Source organism: Lasioglossum baleicum, chromosome 8 (assembly GCF_051020765.1).
Source record: "Lasioglossum baleicum chromosome 8, iyLasBale1, whole genome shotgun sequence".
NCBI classification, from domain to species: Eukaryota; Metazoa; Arthropoda; class Insecta; order Hymenoptera; family Halictidae; genus Lasioglossum; species Lasioglossum baleicum.
The window spans coordinates 16377965-16394223 of NC_134936.1; the positions used below are offsets into that span (position 1 = coordinate 16377965).

Here is a 16259-nt window from a genome sequence, read left to right on the forward strand (position 1 = left end):
GTGGCGGAAGGGCATTGGAATAATATTGTATAATGCTTGGTAAGTCGTAAACTTGTTCAGCTTCTTGGCCGAACGGAATTCCGAAAGTTTCGTATCAACGCTCGTACAACAAATGCGATTATCGATGTCTCGCATCGTTCATCCCCTAAAACGACGGGGAGTAAAACGCGCTCACGACCCCGCCGCGCGTTCGTTCAACCCTCTCGCTTCGTTCGGAACGGGCTCCGGGTACTTTGTTTTGGAGCCCGTCCAAAAATAATATCGCGCGGATTAAGCCCGATATAAGATATCGCCGAAAGTACGCGGACAAACCGTGTCTCGCGGAACAATAAAAACAGAGACAGCGGGAGAAAGAGAGGAAAGCGTCGCGCTCGGAAAATATCGTTCAACTCACATTAACGAGCCATGTCACCCTGTCTCAGAAGCCTGGGAAGAATACACCACTGACCTGCAACAAACAGAAATCATCGATTCGTAAGTTGGTACGTTGGAAACGTTCTGGAATTATTAAACATTATTCGACAGTCGCTAAATGGTTTCGCATGTTCCGCGCCCGCGTTTTCTTAATTAAATCCGCCTAAACTTGAATCGCGACGGGACAATGTGTCCACCGATATTTAGGGGAGTGGACGGTGGAAAGCCATTCGGATGTATCCTTCGACTGGACGTCTCTCGGTGTTCGGACGTCGGCGAGCGAGAGGGACATAGAAACCCGCCAATGAGGCGACGGTGCCGTTAATTAACGAACTCGAAAAGTAACGTACTGAAAGTACAACTCGACGGAGCATTGAGGGGTTCCGGGGACTGGTCGAGGAGGAAAGGGAATGAATGAGCCGGGCGTAGGACGGAAGCGCTCGCGTATAAAGGGTCGGTGTCTGGCCAGACGGGCAGAAATGAAGCAGCAAGGGTTTTGTTTGTCCGTCTGTCCACCCCTTTCCTTCCCCCAGTTCACCCTGGTGAAGAGTTTCTGGTTTTTGCGAAAAGCGGCGCGCTCTATGGGGCGAGGCGCGGTCACGCACGATTTTAAACGACGTTGTGTCTACTTTGTGCTTAACGCCTCGCTTCAATTCTGCGGGCAAATTGGACGAAAATTTATTGTTTCTGCGGGTACCGGCGGCGGTACATTTTCCGCGCAGCCAATTTTCATCCAAGTCATCCAGGGCTGAAAGTCCCGGCTAATAATTGGCAAATGAAAAATGCAACAATGCCGAGGCGGCTGTAACCCGCGTCGGCAATATCCAGCTAAAAGACTCGTCATTCCGCTCGAGTAAACGGCCACACGACTTAAATTGCGTCACGGCTTTCCGAGCCATCCCGCCAACGTTTAATTCCATTCGCGATCCCTCCCATCTCTCTATTTCTCTCTTTCACTCTCGGACTCCCTCTTTCTCTCTCTCTGGTTCGCCTATCGTGCTCTGCTCCTCGTTCTCTCGTTCGTTCCTCGCCGATTCGCATCGCCGCCGTGTGTCGCGAATCGAAGTACAAAGAAGCAATAGTAGAAATAAGATAATTGCTATTACAATCGCAATTTCATCCGGGACGATGAGACTGCGCGCCGGGGTTAAAAGTGAGTAGAGCAGAAAAGGGTTGGAGGAGAGATCGGAGAAGAGCCGAGGGGTGGCTTGGGGGTGAGATATTCGCGTAGCCAGCTGCCACAGAGAAAGAGAGTTCAACTACAAAGTACGTTAATGTCGCACCCCCGCACGCAACCCTCAGCGCCGCAGACAGTTTGTTGTCGAAGCTTCGGGGATTACACAAATGAGGTTGTTCAGCGAGAGAAAATGTACATTCCGCTACAAAGCCGCTCGCCACGCGTGGAATTAAAGGGAAGGGCGGAGAAACACCACCATAGGCACCATCGCCGTACGTGGTAGCAAGCGGTTACGTGAAAAAGAGTTCCGCTATCGCTCGCATCGCGGACAATATTTTCTTTGCTGAAAGCCCCGCGCCCGGAGAATGGATTTCCATCGAGCCGCGCGCTTAAACCCTTCAAGAACCGAGCTTCCCGCTTTTATCGGGAGCCACCCTATTCCGTCAATATTGCTCTGTACATGTTTTTACACGCACCTTTGCGGCAAATCATCGGCCCCGCCCTCTCTCGTCGTTCCTGTGTAATCAGCTGGCCGATAAACTGCTTTAAACAATTCGTGTAATCTTCGGTAAAATAAATTCCCCGAGAAATTGGGGAGAGAGGTCAAATAAGCTGTGGCCGCGATCGTTTACTCTTTTCCGGAGTTCTGCACGGCGGTATGAAATATGGAATAGCGACTAGGTGGCGCCGATTAATTAGGCCGTAGGTAGTTGATAGTTGAAGGGGAACGAAGTATAGTCTCATAGAGGGAGAGAGAGAGAGATATGAAGAGAGCAAGCACGAGGCAGTCAGCCCTTGCGCTAAGCATACCGTGGGGCTAGGGATAGTAATTGTATACGTACTAAGAGAATGGCAAGGTAAACAAAACTATGTAAGATTGCCCCATTAATATACATATCTCTTGGTTCAGTTGGGCCGTGAGAGAGCGGACCGACCCTCCTCTCGCGCCGTGCTCACAGCGTTGTGCCTTGCGAAAGGGGGTGAGTAGTCTTGGCCTTAGACTCTGGGGTTAGGCTCGTTCGAGAGCAAGGAGGGTACACAATGGATATTGAGACCATAATTTACGGCTGATTGTTAGCCCCGCGATCTATGGATTCCTCCGTCCTTGCCCTCCCTCTGCCTTCGACCAGCTTCTAACTACTCTCCCACCCTTCAACCCCCCCCCCCACCCTTCCTCCAATTCTACCTTTAGCCTATGTCGAATTTGTGTTAGGTCTGTAATAAGTGCTCGGGATTCGGTACGTGTGTACCGAGCCCTCAGACACTGGAACGCAGAGGCATTAGAGGAATCTCGCGGAAACGGACGGTACGCGGATACCGAAAGACTTTCGTGCACGTAATACCTGCAACTGCGCCGCGCCGTCTCGACTACACTTATTCTGCGTGCTAGCCAGTATCGAGATCCCGCGATACTCGAACGATGCAATCTCGTGTCATCGCACCGGAGCGCCTCGACCGACGACCCCGCAGAAATTTTCACGAATCAATGAGCACCCCGTAAAATTTTTATGAAATTGACAGGTTATTTGAAAGATGGCAACAAGTTGTTACAAACAATGGGAATTGTATCATATATTTTTATAAATTGATCCAAATGCTTTCTTTAAAATATGGCAGAACTTTCCCTCCAGCCTAATATTTTGCGGACAGATCCGTAGCCCATAAATAATAATCGTCTACAAGCCAGATGAATGCGTAAAGCGGTTGTGTGGAGTTGTGTTGCATTTAAGTTTCGCCAGAATCCGAGGCAGCAACTTGGCGAACAGCGTGGGAGGAACGAGGAGAGAGATATCGGCCGCGAATAAGTTTGTTTTCGAGCGGGATAGTAATTGGCCGAAACTCGAGTCGGATTGTTCCGCAGGAGGTCAGCCGTTGTGCTTATCCGACCGCTTTCGCAACAAGAACGCCGGTTATAAATTAATTACGAGGGTCAAATTCGCAACTGGGTCCCATTCCACGAGACGATTCGCCAGTTAGGGGGTTCGGTGGCTGAATGTCTTACTAGTTTCGTCGGTGGCTCAAGGGACCAGAGCAAAGGAGGAGGCGATGTTTGGTCTTCCTTACAAGGGGCCAACTAACCAGCCGACCAACCAACCTGCCACTTACCAAAGGATAATAACGTAGTAATCCTACCATGAGACACGGATGAAGTCCTTAATAACCCTATAAACCCGAGATATATGCTGCATATCAATATACCGGAGACAGCTGCCGCTATTACGTTCTGTCCGACCTGATTAAACAATCCCTGTACACCGGTAACTTTACAAAAATGCGTCACTAATCTGCTGTGAAAGCAAAGGTGGGAATTACTTGGCGAAAACAATATTTGAAATACTATTTAATATTTTAGATTTTATTTTGCTTAAAGAAAATAGTATTTTATTCGAACAATCTGAACCTCGAAATAAAATACTTCTATTTGAACAATTTCACTCACAAAATAAAATATTTCTATTTGCATAATCTGAAACACAAAATAGAATATTTCATTTTTTGCTAATACTTTCAGAAATCGCATTAGCGGCCAATTAGCAGCTCTGTGTAAAAGTTTGACAGTCTTCAAAAAATCCTGGAATGTAAATAAAGTTCGATAGAATTTGGTACGATTTTTATTTATCCCGGATCTAAAAAGGCTATTATCACTGAAAGTGAAATGTCATTTATTTCCACTTTTTTAATATTTGCCAACAAAATATACATCCGCATTGAATTCACCAGAAATTCTCACCTGTAACAACAAAACGAAAAACATCGGCGAGTCTTTCGCAGGCTAGCTTTAATCTTGGACGTTAGTCCCGTATTGATTTCAATTCGCCGAGGGGTAATAACGCGACAACGATTGTTTGTACGATTCGTAATAAATTCTCCCGCCTGTATATTAAATACATATCGCGTTGCTTGGCCTCGACCGCGGGGGCCGTTCTGCTCGCGCGCTACCGCTTCCGGGATCCCGCAATTCCAATTTCGAATCGATCTTTGGTAATTTTCAAAAATTTTCAAAAACCATCACGAACTTCAATAAAGCCCTAGTAATTAATTTGTGATTATATCGTGAATGCCGGGTTGAATTCATGTTACGTTGCATGGCGCGATAGGAATGCAACCAGGCTCAACAAGCGCAATACGAAGTGCGTGATTTTGGAGAGACGCATAAACGATATTCCGATACCGTTTCATGCGATACTTTCGCGGGCAGGGGGACGAGAGTCGAATTGTTCGCGGGGGAAAATTAACAAGCGACATCGTCCCGGCTAAATAGCTGCCGCTTTTTTTTTTATATACCGTACACGCTTGTAACGCGGTTGTATTAATTTTCACCCGGAATCGTTGACGGATGAAACGTTCCCGTGTTCGACGACCAAACAAATTACCTGTCTGTCGTTCACATGGCAAACAAGCCACGCCGAATCGACTGACAAAAAGCTGATGGTGCGTCGAGCTTCTTAAACGTTCATGTACAAGGTTTATTAATTTAGTGCTCGAAGTAATATCCCGAGCTGTATCATGTAACTACGTCCAACACACGAGAGCCAAGGACTATGAGTCACATAGTAAGGAGGAAGTAGTCTTCTTTACGACGAAATGAAGCACGTAAATGAATGTAGGCACTGGCGATCGGTAGTGTATATACAATTCAAATCTGCTGTTCGTACGTCCTCTCAGTCTGAGTTATAAGAAGCAGGATGAATCTGCGGCGCAACGTTTTCGCGTTGTTACAAGCTTGTCGCAGTTAGTAATATTCGCCGGGCCGACGGCCGTGGAAACTGGTATTAAACATGACAGTATATCGCGGCGGTTCAAATATAGCGAGAGAGTGGTATACGGTGGCAGAGTACGAGTGCTAACGACATCGACATTTTATCCGCAAGATCGTGTCCGCGCCCCCGCCCCGTGCCGAGCAAGAAACGAGCAAGAGGGCGATCAACGGACCCGTGGATGCTGTTATGAGCTGTTTTCCTAACCGATGGGAGACAGGTGGCGGCGAGAAGTGGACTTTAACAAATGGTCACTGCTCGGTAGCATGAGACGCGCCTACTTGAGATGCGGCGGGCAAGGATCTATGCCTTCCATTTCTCATCGGCGCTCTCTCCGCGGGGCAAACAATACCCTAAACCAGCGTTGTAAGAACTGTCGAGCACTCGGCAGAAGGACTCCTCCGAGGCAAGTTGATCAAAGTCAAGGTACTTCCGGAGACCCTTGCCAAAACGCTGACACCAATAATGCGCACCGGACAGACGCCGTCACCCTATGCTGCCCGTCCCAACTGTTAATAGTTATGGTAAATTTAACGCGGCCGAGCCTCGGTTACGCTGATCCTCCTTACCCATAAACGTCCCTTCTTACGCATCGATCACCTTCACCCACTGATTCATCGTCGTCATTACTCAGAACCCGCGCCGAACTATTGGATTCTAACATAAGTTCGTAGAGGTTCGTAGTTCGTAGTTCGTAGAGACCGACTATCACTTTTTCCGCTCGCTATCAAACCGAATTAGATCTCAAAAACTGGCTCAACAACTTCTTTGAGAGATGGGAGGAGGACACAAACAATGACAGAAAATACAATAATTTATTAATCTATTACAACTGTTGTAATATTCAATAAAAAGGATTAATAAAGAAAACCCTAGGAACTTATGTTACAACAAAATATAAGGAACTCCATATCCGTGAAAATTCAGAAATGTGTTCTAACTTTAGCAGCGAATGAACGCGCGAGGATCACGGGACACTTACGGGACATGAAGGTATCGCGAAAAAGCGGATCCTTTTGCAAGAGCACGGCGATTCGCCCGAAACGTTTCACCCCTTCGCGTTTATCGCGCTTGCTCTGGACAAAGAACCGTCCGCCAGGATTATCGGCAACGTCCAAGATTTTTCTACGAACGCACACCAGCCCTGCCTCTATCGCAGCCGGCAGGACAATAGACGGGAGAAAGGAGTTTTTCACGCCGCTATTTTTTAACTTTTCGGCAGCCTCCTGTCACTGGCGAAGAGAAAGGCTGGACACGGTGGGCCACGTGCCGGACACGGATGAGTTATTTTGATATCGGGCTTCATACACCATTAGCTCCGCCTGACGATTATTTTGGAAGCGGACTGGACAATACCTTGACAATACTCTGACCGTTCCACCCTTCGTCCGTCGACACTGATTTGTCCTCTTTTATCTGGAGCTTGGTCTTTCGCTCGCTTCAATCCTCCTTTGATGCAATTTCACTTATTTAATCTCCTGACTGTATAACAAAATTTCTCAAAATATGAAATAATTTACTTTGTTTCTATTGTCGGAGGGACATGGGTTGACAATTTTATTGGTGGTCTGTAAAAGTCAAAAATGTGCTGGGACGTGTTCGCACGCGTTACATTGGGAAAATGGCAGGTTGTGGTCGGAGGGTTAATAATAAATTAGCAGGGAAAGAATCGGTTCGCGCAGTTAAGCAGAGGCAATTCACAGTAGCAAGCATATTGTCATAAACGTCCCTTTTACAGCAACATAAACGGTGTCGGGGGTGGTCAGCAAGGGGTGGCAGTTTTCTCCCGCAACGGAGAGGGTGTTCAGGCGAATTGAACTAACAAGGTCCCTACGGGCAGTTTACGCTCGATATCCCGGTAAACTCTAAACTACCGAGAGACGATCGCTTAACAAAATATCTTCTCTTCTTCTTGACAAAAATTCAATTAATTTTTAATGCTCGTTGTCATTGCACCGTGAATTGAAGAGGGACGACTGTAAACGTACAGTCAATAATATTTAGCGACGCAGCAAGTTTTCATTGCAACCAGTCTAGCTCACTCAGTCATAATGAAAAGAACTGTTTGAATAAATTGAAAACATTTTCCGGAAGTCGGTGGCTTAGCGTATCGATGTATCGATTAATTCCGGACGCAAGCATTTCCGCATTAGCATTGGAAATGAAATTCGATGGTGTAGAGTGCCGGAAACAATCGGCAGGACAAAACGATTCCAATAGGCGATCAACAGGTTTCTTTTCCTTAAATAAAATTCACTGTGGATTGTATTTCTAAATATGGACTTCTCGGAACTGATATCAAATCAATATTATTGCAAATCAAGAATGTTCGACTGGTATTCAATAATATCTGTTGTGTCAGATCGTTAATATTCTATCAGTACTCAGTAATAAATAATTGCTCGCCTCCTCAATCAGTTTTTAGTATGGCTGTTTACGTTATTGCATCTAGCGATGTCGCGAAAACAGGTTTCTTGTGCCTTGGAATTATCATGATATTATACAATGATGACTTTGATATTGCTCCAGATTATGTTCCGTATCGTTTATCCATCATGCGAGCGCCTAATTAATTCCAGGGCAATTTCTTCGAGTAAAATGTTGCGGGGAATTATTGCAACTATCCTCCTGGATGCAAAATAGTTGGAGCAAAAAGTGGTACAAGATATTATCATTTAACACCTTGTTAAGCACGGATAATTAAACTAGAAGTAGCGCGTCTGAGGATTACGTCATCAATTAATAAGAGGAGCATGATCGAACTGTTTTTAAGTCATTTATGTAAACACGATAAAACGAGATACTAACGTAGTATCTGACATCTGAAGATACATAGTTCAGTGGTTAATTATAAAATTACATGAAAACATCCGGAACTTGAGAAAACACGGTAGTACAATAAAATAAAATTTCGAGAATCGAGAGAGCAGTGGTTCGAAGTCTATCGTCTTCGAATCGATCGCGGTGTTCACGGTCCAAAGGAAGCGTAAGGGTTGGCAAGCACTTTCTCGGAGTGCGAGAAAGGGAGTCTCTTATCAAAACGATTATCAAACGAAGCGCGTCGATCGATCGGCGGGTCCGTCGGAGCCGAGGTTACGTAACGGTTATCGGAAAAGCAAATTACCCTAAATAGTAACAGCCCCGGCTGGTGGCAATAGCGTATCGGACGAAACGAAGGATGGCGCGGTGCAAAAGGTGGCAAGGGGGAGGAGGAGTGCAGGCCGGTTTTCACCCTTGCGAAACCGGCAAGTCGAAAGTAGGAACCGCGACTATGGGTGAAGCTAAGTCTGTCCGTGTAATGGGGCATCGGCACGCGATTTCTCCGACCACCCCTACACCCCCGTACACCCCGTTCGCAAGCCCCTGCACCCCGCCGTCGCGATTCTAACTTTCAACTTCGCTCGGAACCGCCCCACACCCCCGAATCCAACCCCCTCGTCTCGCTGGCGTGCCTCATCCCCAAAGGTACAGGGTGTTGCGCTGTGACTTATCGGCTCTAATTATTCGTCGGCAAGAAACCCGCCGGAGAACCGACGATCAGGCCTGCCACCCTCGTAAAGTAGCTTTTCTCCCGGCGCATCGTGCACCCGCACACGATCGCCCATTCTTTAATTCCCCATATATTTTTTTCTGATTCTTTAAAGAAATCAAGTAGTTCGATGGATCGTCTGGCGACAAGAATTCAATAAAACTGCACGGCCCGTTCTGAGCGCAGATTAGAACAGTCAGGAAATAATAGAGCACCCAGTACATCGAAGAAAAGTTTGAACCGGATCCGGCAGCGTTCGCACGAAGAATGACTGCAGCCGGCGATCGATCCCGGGCGAGTGTTCGAAGTTGGACAAAGATTGAAGACAAGTGGCGAGGAACCGCTACGCGAAATCGTTGCCCCGTTACATTACACGAAGTTCGAATGAGGCGAGCGACACCGGGAATTAATAATGCAGGCATTAAGGTACATACCGGTGTTCGAACGCGGACAATATAGTCGATACAATGTACACGTATACACACAGGGACGTATACGAATCGCGGCGGCGGCTGAGACACGTGAATTTACAAACAGATATCGACGGGACAGGGGCGAACGTCCGAGTCTAAAGATATTTGAGTTGAATATAGAGCAACGCGTGCATTCTGCATCCAGAGCTCTCGTGTACAATCGGATACAGCAATCGAACGAGGATCGATCCCGTCGAGCCGAAGATACTCGAACGGTTTGCGAGAGTTTCGGCTGTCTGCCAGGTTCGTCGGCTTGTGCATCGCCTTTCGGAACCTCAGAGCCGCGCCACCCTCTCTCTAAACAACGATTTTCAACGGTCCTCGCTTTGGTGTGATAATTTTTCAATTTGGCCTCATGCGTTATTGACGTCAGTCGACGTGCACCGACATTAGCAGCCCTTTTGACGAGGAGTCTGAGTGGTCGTCGCACAAAACAATGCTAACCCCATGCCATCATTCAGCCTACGAGACCCCCTCTACCTCCTCCAGTCGTTCCTCCTCCTCCTACTCTTCCCCTCCCCGTGCACCCACGCCGTTGCTTTAACCCTACGGGAATAAGGAGAGTCGCAATGTAAGCAACACACAACACGTTGTGTGCACCCATGTTTTTTACATTAGCCAGACGATACTTGCCCCAGAGTATGAGAGAGAGCCGGCTGCCGGTGTGGAATGTCTATGGACCCCGGCTGTCCGTGTGTGTTTGCTGAAACTTGGATGTGTTCGTCTGCCTGCCTGCCTGCCTGCCTACATCACTGCCTGCCTAGCTCTTAGTAACCTTCTACGTTTCCCTGATCCCCTGCGACCCTATTGCGCCAGACCAGCCACCGACACGCAGTCGCCGCCGCTTTTCCCTCATTTCCACCGAGACTTTTCCCGAACCACCTAGCTCCTAGACGTCATGCTTCGTTGTACACTTTTCGGCTCGGACACCGAGACAAGATGCACCCCGGTGCATCCGCTGACTTCACCGAAGTCGAAACTCCTGTACTTCGTCCCCTCTCGTACCCTAACGAGGCAGACTAGGGGCGAAGACTTCGGACAGAGTCTTCTGCATGCGAAGTTGTTACTTTGCCCATCTCGTAATTAGTTGTTCGAACTTGAAAAACTTCCCTTGACACTTCAACTCCTCCTGTCCTCCGAAATTGCTGCGGACCCCGCTCGATGTAAATGTTTTTGTACGGAGCACCGTGTTCAGCGCTGAATACCATGGTTTTTGGAGCACCCGGTACAGGGACAATCGCATAGACACAGAGCGGACGTAGAGTGGCGATAGAGACGGAGATGAATGGGGTGAAGTGGAGGAGGTCGACGTTGATACGGCGAAGGAGGAAGCGGCGATGGTGGCGCGACGGGGTTGGAAAAGGGGTTAGGAAACGAGGCAGGCAGAGCCGGGGGTGAGTTGTAGAACAAGCAGTCGTTTGTCGTCGGACAGATAAACAACGTCGTTATTGTAAATGCATTGGATCAACATGCTGCGGGGCTTCATTGGCGGCTTTTCTTCGCGGGCACTAGAGCCTGCGATAGAGGGAGAGCGAGAGACATACATCGTTGGTTGTTTACGAGATCGATAGTCCGATCGTATGGATCGATTCGATCCGTATCAAGTCCGACTCTTCCCCGCGGGCGGAGCGAAACAATCGTTGTAACGTGTGCTCGGTTGTGTGCCAGCTCTCTCTCTCTCTACCTCTTTTCTCTTTTCCGTTCCTCTCTCTCTCCTTTCTCTTTTTCGATATCCTCGCGTTCGTACCCCGAAGACCTCTCTGTCTTCCTCTTTGTCTTTTTCTCTGCGCCCCCAGTCGATGGATCCCGGAGAACGTACAGAGAATAACAAGGCGGATCACGTGACGGCCAGGTGGAAAATGCGTCGGGGATCAGGGCCGCCGCCGTCGCTTCGACGTACAAAATATTTGTTCCAGTATCGTATACACCGCTCTCTCCGCACCCCCGGCTGGTTCTTCTGTTTTTCCATTACACCCACGAGGCAAAGCGGGGTCCGCGAGAGAGTCGGAACGTCTGTAAATCATCGGAAACGAATCGAAAATACGCCGGGAGATCGTTAACGGTTCGCGCGCGCTCGCTCTCCGTCCTCGCACCGTGCGTGGCCCCGCGACGCGTGTGCATCGATCGAAGCTGTTCCGTGCATTTTGCAAACCGTTGCACACACGCCGCGTCCCGTCGTCGTTGCGTCGACGAGATCCGCGAGAGACCAAGTCGCCGAAGGGGTGAATCTAGAACAAGCGGAGGGGTAAAAGCTGCGCGTTGTGGACACACGCTTGCTGTGTGTCCGGGGCTTCTACTTTACTCGTGCCGCGTTCACCGAAGAAACCGCTCGATATTTCTGTAATTGACGGCTGCCTTCTGCGCCCCGGAATAATGGAGAAATTATTTGTCTCCGATCCACCGATCCTGTATTATTCCTGTCGATCGAACCGTCGGCAGCTGTGCACGACCGTATGTGGGTGACACTGTTCGGTATAAAGAAGGCTCGCGGTGATAATACCTTGTTACACGCGGAACTACAGTGGTCGGCTATACCTTGATACTGAAATGTCGCTTATAGTAGCTATTCCCATTTTTTAACGCTCCGATCATCCTAGATATATAGGCTAGCTGCGTGTGAAAACGACAGCGTTCGTCGGAGACGAGAACACGTGCTTGTTTTATTTATTATCAACTTATTCATAGAACAAATAACTATGGCTTCCAAACAGAGGAGTACTTTCTCGTCCTATAAACCACGTGGTCAGAGAGCTAGAATTAATTCATGCTTCTTCTTCGATTGCTAGAATATCTTACACCGCGTTCCACGACCAAGGGGTTAATTTCCAAGAGTAGTCGGAGACTTATTACAATGAGAAAGAGGGTGATCTATCCCGGAACAGGGTATAGTTATCCAGAATATGTTCTTTCATTGCCAGAAAATTGAAGATCACGTTTCACGATCAGGTTGTTCATTGCAAGGAGTGGTCTGCGAGGAAATTGTATTGATATTGGGTTGCAAAGGATGTACAGGGTGATGCAAATAAAAGTATGGGAACGAGTCGATGCTTGCACGGTCGTTCTCCCGATTCATGGGGCACATTAGACGCTGCCATGACGGACTGTACGGTGACCATGAGAGGCCCGACGCCCGCTGTTTGTTCCCCGCTTTATCTCGAACGTAAACACCGCTCGGAATATATAGAAGGTAGCGGCGCGAGTGCAGGAAAGAAAGAGAGACAGACAGATAGGTGGACGCTCGTACCTGGTCGCGAAAGACAGAGAACAAGGGAGAGAGAGAGGGAGAAAGGAGGGAGAAAGAGCGAGGAGAAACGGCGACAGCCTGGCCACGCAAAGACCCGGTCGGAGGAAAAAGGAAAAACGAAAATAGAAGGACGGACGGACGGACACTGGATAAACAAGGGGCAATAGAGATAAACAGAGAATATTGCGAGGAATATGCGCAAACACGAAACTCTCATTCTTCCTCACCCTCCCCCTTTTTCGCCAACACTCTCCACTCCTCTCTCTCTCGCTCTCTCTTCCTCCCTCTCTCACTTTCCAGGTCTCCCCTTTGTCCCTCTTTTTCGCCTGTCCCCCATTTCGCTTTCGTTTGTTCCGCGAAACGCGTGTTCTCTTTTCCCTGACCTTCGTCGCTCGTTTGGCGTCCACTTTTTCAACCGTCCCCCCCTCCCGCCCCTTCCCTCTTTCGATTCGCACTTACCCGCTCCAACGCGGCCCTCCCGGCCCTCGGGCTTAATTTATGCCCCGAGATGTTTCGTTAAGGATTTTCTGTACGATTCCAGGCCTATCCGGACCTCGAGAATTAACTACTTAACGCGGGACCGTGTTGCTCCCGTTTCACGCGCGCGCGGCCGATCCAAATGGATTTATAAAGTACGGGCCGCGTGTGACTGCGAATAAAGTTGCTTCGTGATGGATCCAATCAAAAGCGAAGTATATTTCTGCGCGAACGTTGTACACTGGTCAACTGGGTCCTCAACAGTTTTTAGCACGTTCTATGTCGAAAATCATAAATTTCCAGCTCCCAGAACTGGTTATTAAATTTAAAAAGCACCAGGACGAAAAATACCAGAGCTACTCTTCGCTGAAGATTCTTAAAGCAGAGGGAACGTTATTCCCCCATCCGCGATATCTCGCGATGATTGATGTTTCGGGAGGTCTCTTCAATTAGCAGGCTCTCTCCTCCCGATTCTTCCGATTCGATTACGGGGGCATTCATTACGGCGATGAATTTAAAAAATATACAAACACCATTAGTCACGACCGCTCCTTTTCCCGCCGGAGAATAAATTTCCTCGCCGGTGTTAAGAACACCGATCTCATCCCCGGGCTGCGCGAGAGCCGTTTCACCGTTCGACGTTAATGTTTTCGATATCCGGATGAAAAATCGCCGAGGGTTTCGAAAGTTGCGAACACTGTGCACGGACACGGATCTGTGTGTGTGTGTGTGTGTGTGTGTGTGTGTGAAAGTGTCCGAAAAATTCGTGGCGTCCGGTCAGGTTCTCCGAGTGCCGATATGTAGGGGGTGAGACACGAAACGGAATGAATGCAGACGGGACAGGTAAGGTATTTGACGGTCTATGGTACCGGGGGCACGTCGAGGGCAGACTATATAATTTCCCTTGAGGGAGATCGGGATGGGCGATACCGGGTTTCGGAAGGGGTAGCGAAAACGTGAAGGGGGTTGGAGGCGGGGGTGGTAGATGGGTGGCCGAAGGGAGATCAGCGTGTTTTCCAGGTGGGGAGGTGTGCTGTGCTCATCCGCGAGCCCATCAACGCAACCATCCTCCGACAATCGATTATTATCTTTCCAATTTGCATAGCAACCGAGCTCTTGTTCAAATCTGCACCCCCTGTTTCGACCCCTTTGGCAACCCCTTGCAAATCCTACTTCGCCGCGGCTCCTCGTCGTCCAGTTCGTTTCTGTTACGATCCACTCTTTTTTTTCGCATCATCGCAGTCCCATCGTCTTGCGATACACGCTCGATTCGTTCTTCAAACTTGTAAATTTTGCATTCTTCGAGAATAATCTGCCACCCGGTAGACAGCGGAAAAAATTCGTGAAGCTGAGATTGTTGCAGAGCTTTGTATAATTGATACGGTTCGGCTAAATATTTCGGGAACAGTCTGCGTTAGGGATGCGATAAGGCGCATGCCTGTGACCTTTCCTCGTCAAAGATTCACGACATCAGAACCGCTTCTAATAAGTTTTCCGTGCTATCGGCGAGGTTAATTATTAACCCGCATACATTCGTTAATACGACCGTTTTAGACGCGGTTCTTTATAAACGATCGCGACACGAAACAGGAAACTGTGGATATAGTAATGCTCAGTGTCGCGTTTCCCTTTTAGCCAAGAAACGTTGCTCGAAGCTAGCTGCGGTATGAAAATAAAATTAATACCATTAAGCGGCAGAACTTTTTGAAATGGCAATCCGAGCACGGTCAATATATTCTGCTGTTATTTTCAATTTTGTTCATCCGGGAAACGGGAAGGAGAATTTTTCGAAAGTTTAATTTGATTTCCAATTTCTCGGGGCACGGGGTGCGCGGGGCGCCGCGCCGGAAAGGTAAAAAAGGAGGAGAACGGTTAAAAAAGAGTCTTAAGCCCCCGCATAGCAAACTAGCTGACAACTTTGGCTTTCCGGGATCTTTTCTTTCAGGCGCCCTTGAGGAATGGACGCGTCACGGTGGTGGGTGGCGACGAAGAAAGGAGGGTGAAACACCCCTCCTTTATAAAATCTTTGACGCGTCGCGCGGCGGGCTACCGGCGTGGCAGTCATTAATAACTTTTAGGTGGCAGATTTTGCGCGTATTAATCCACCATATTATACCGCGAGCCTGCAGCCGTCCTCTGCCATTCCGTCCCCTTCCTGCTCTCCGCCCGACACCCCCTATATCCGTGAGGGCGACCGGATAGCTGAGTCGACGTCTCCTTAATGAAAAATCTGAATCCCGGAGTCCGCCTTTTCTTTCACCCACTATTCTCCACGGATTCTCGATCCGGTGCTAATGGTAATGACCGCCGCGGAATCGCGAAAAACTGTTAAATCTCGACCGTTCCTGCCTCTGCTCCACGAAACGATGAACCTCGACCCACCCCTGTCCCATTACCCCAAGAACAAAGACGACAAACGTGTGCGAATTAATCGAATAACTTCGAAACAGCTTCCCATCATCAACGAATTAAACTCTGAGCACGCGGAGAATTGGGACTTTCTATCAACCAGATATTGACAGAATTTAGTCTAAGAGATATTAACAGGATTCTAATAATACCAAGTAAACTACCACTTTCGGAGATCATATCGATTTTAATAAGGCGGAGCGAAATCTAGAACTGCGCTTTTATATAATAATCAGATCCGAATGTCTACAAATAATCCTGGAAATCTAAGTCTGTGATCCGGCTGAGGTCCTGCGAGAGAACCTAATGTTGAATAAAGGATTCATTTCAATTCTTGTCTCCAGCCCACACAGAATCGACATTTTACGCGATCAATACCTCGACTAAGGACTTGCTGATCCTTAACATCCTGTTAACAAGGACAACAATGTCTCCCCAGTCTAATACAAGTATTTATACCAGGTCGCCGGGAACAACTGGGACTTTTCTCATCCCAGGAGCTCGTAATGCGTTCGCGTGGCAAATTAACGTACGTCTGAGGAATGAACCGACTCCATTCCGTCGGGTATTGCCATCTTCCACCCCTTCTCATGCGCGGATGAAGGGAGACAGGTACACTCTTTCTCCCATCGCTAGGAGAAGGAGTGCGAGAGAGAGAGAGAGAAGCGTATCGTGGAAGCAGCGGCAACGGTAGACTGAGCAAATTTCGTGTACAATTAGAAGGCTTTTGTAGAAGCTAAACTGCTAATAGCCAGCGAGAAGGGGGTCGACTCTGCTA

General features: G+C 48.3%; 1 protein-coding gene across 16 annotated transcripts in view; it reads right to left on the reverse strand.

Moving 5' to 3' along the window:
• Positions 1–16259, reverse strand: part of Foxp (forkhead box transcription factor P) — a 245951-nt gene that overhangs the window by 168012 nt on the left and 61680 nt on the right. For 3 of the 16 annotated variants that reach the window (XM_076429012.1, XM_076429010.1, XM_076429011.1), the window contains exon 2: positions 395–448. The exons of the other annotated variants lie outside the window; for them this stretch is intronic. The gene's annotated coding sequence lies outside the window, so the exon portion shown is untranslated. The remainder of the gene's footprint in view (positions 1–394; positions 449–16259) is intronic. 16 annotated transcript variants of the gene reach the window in all.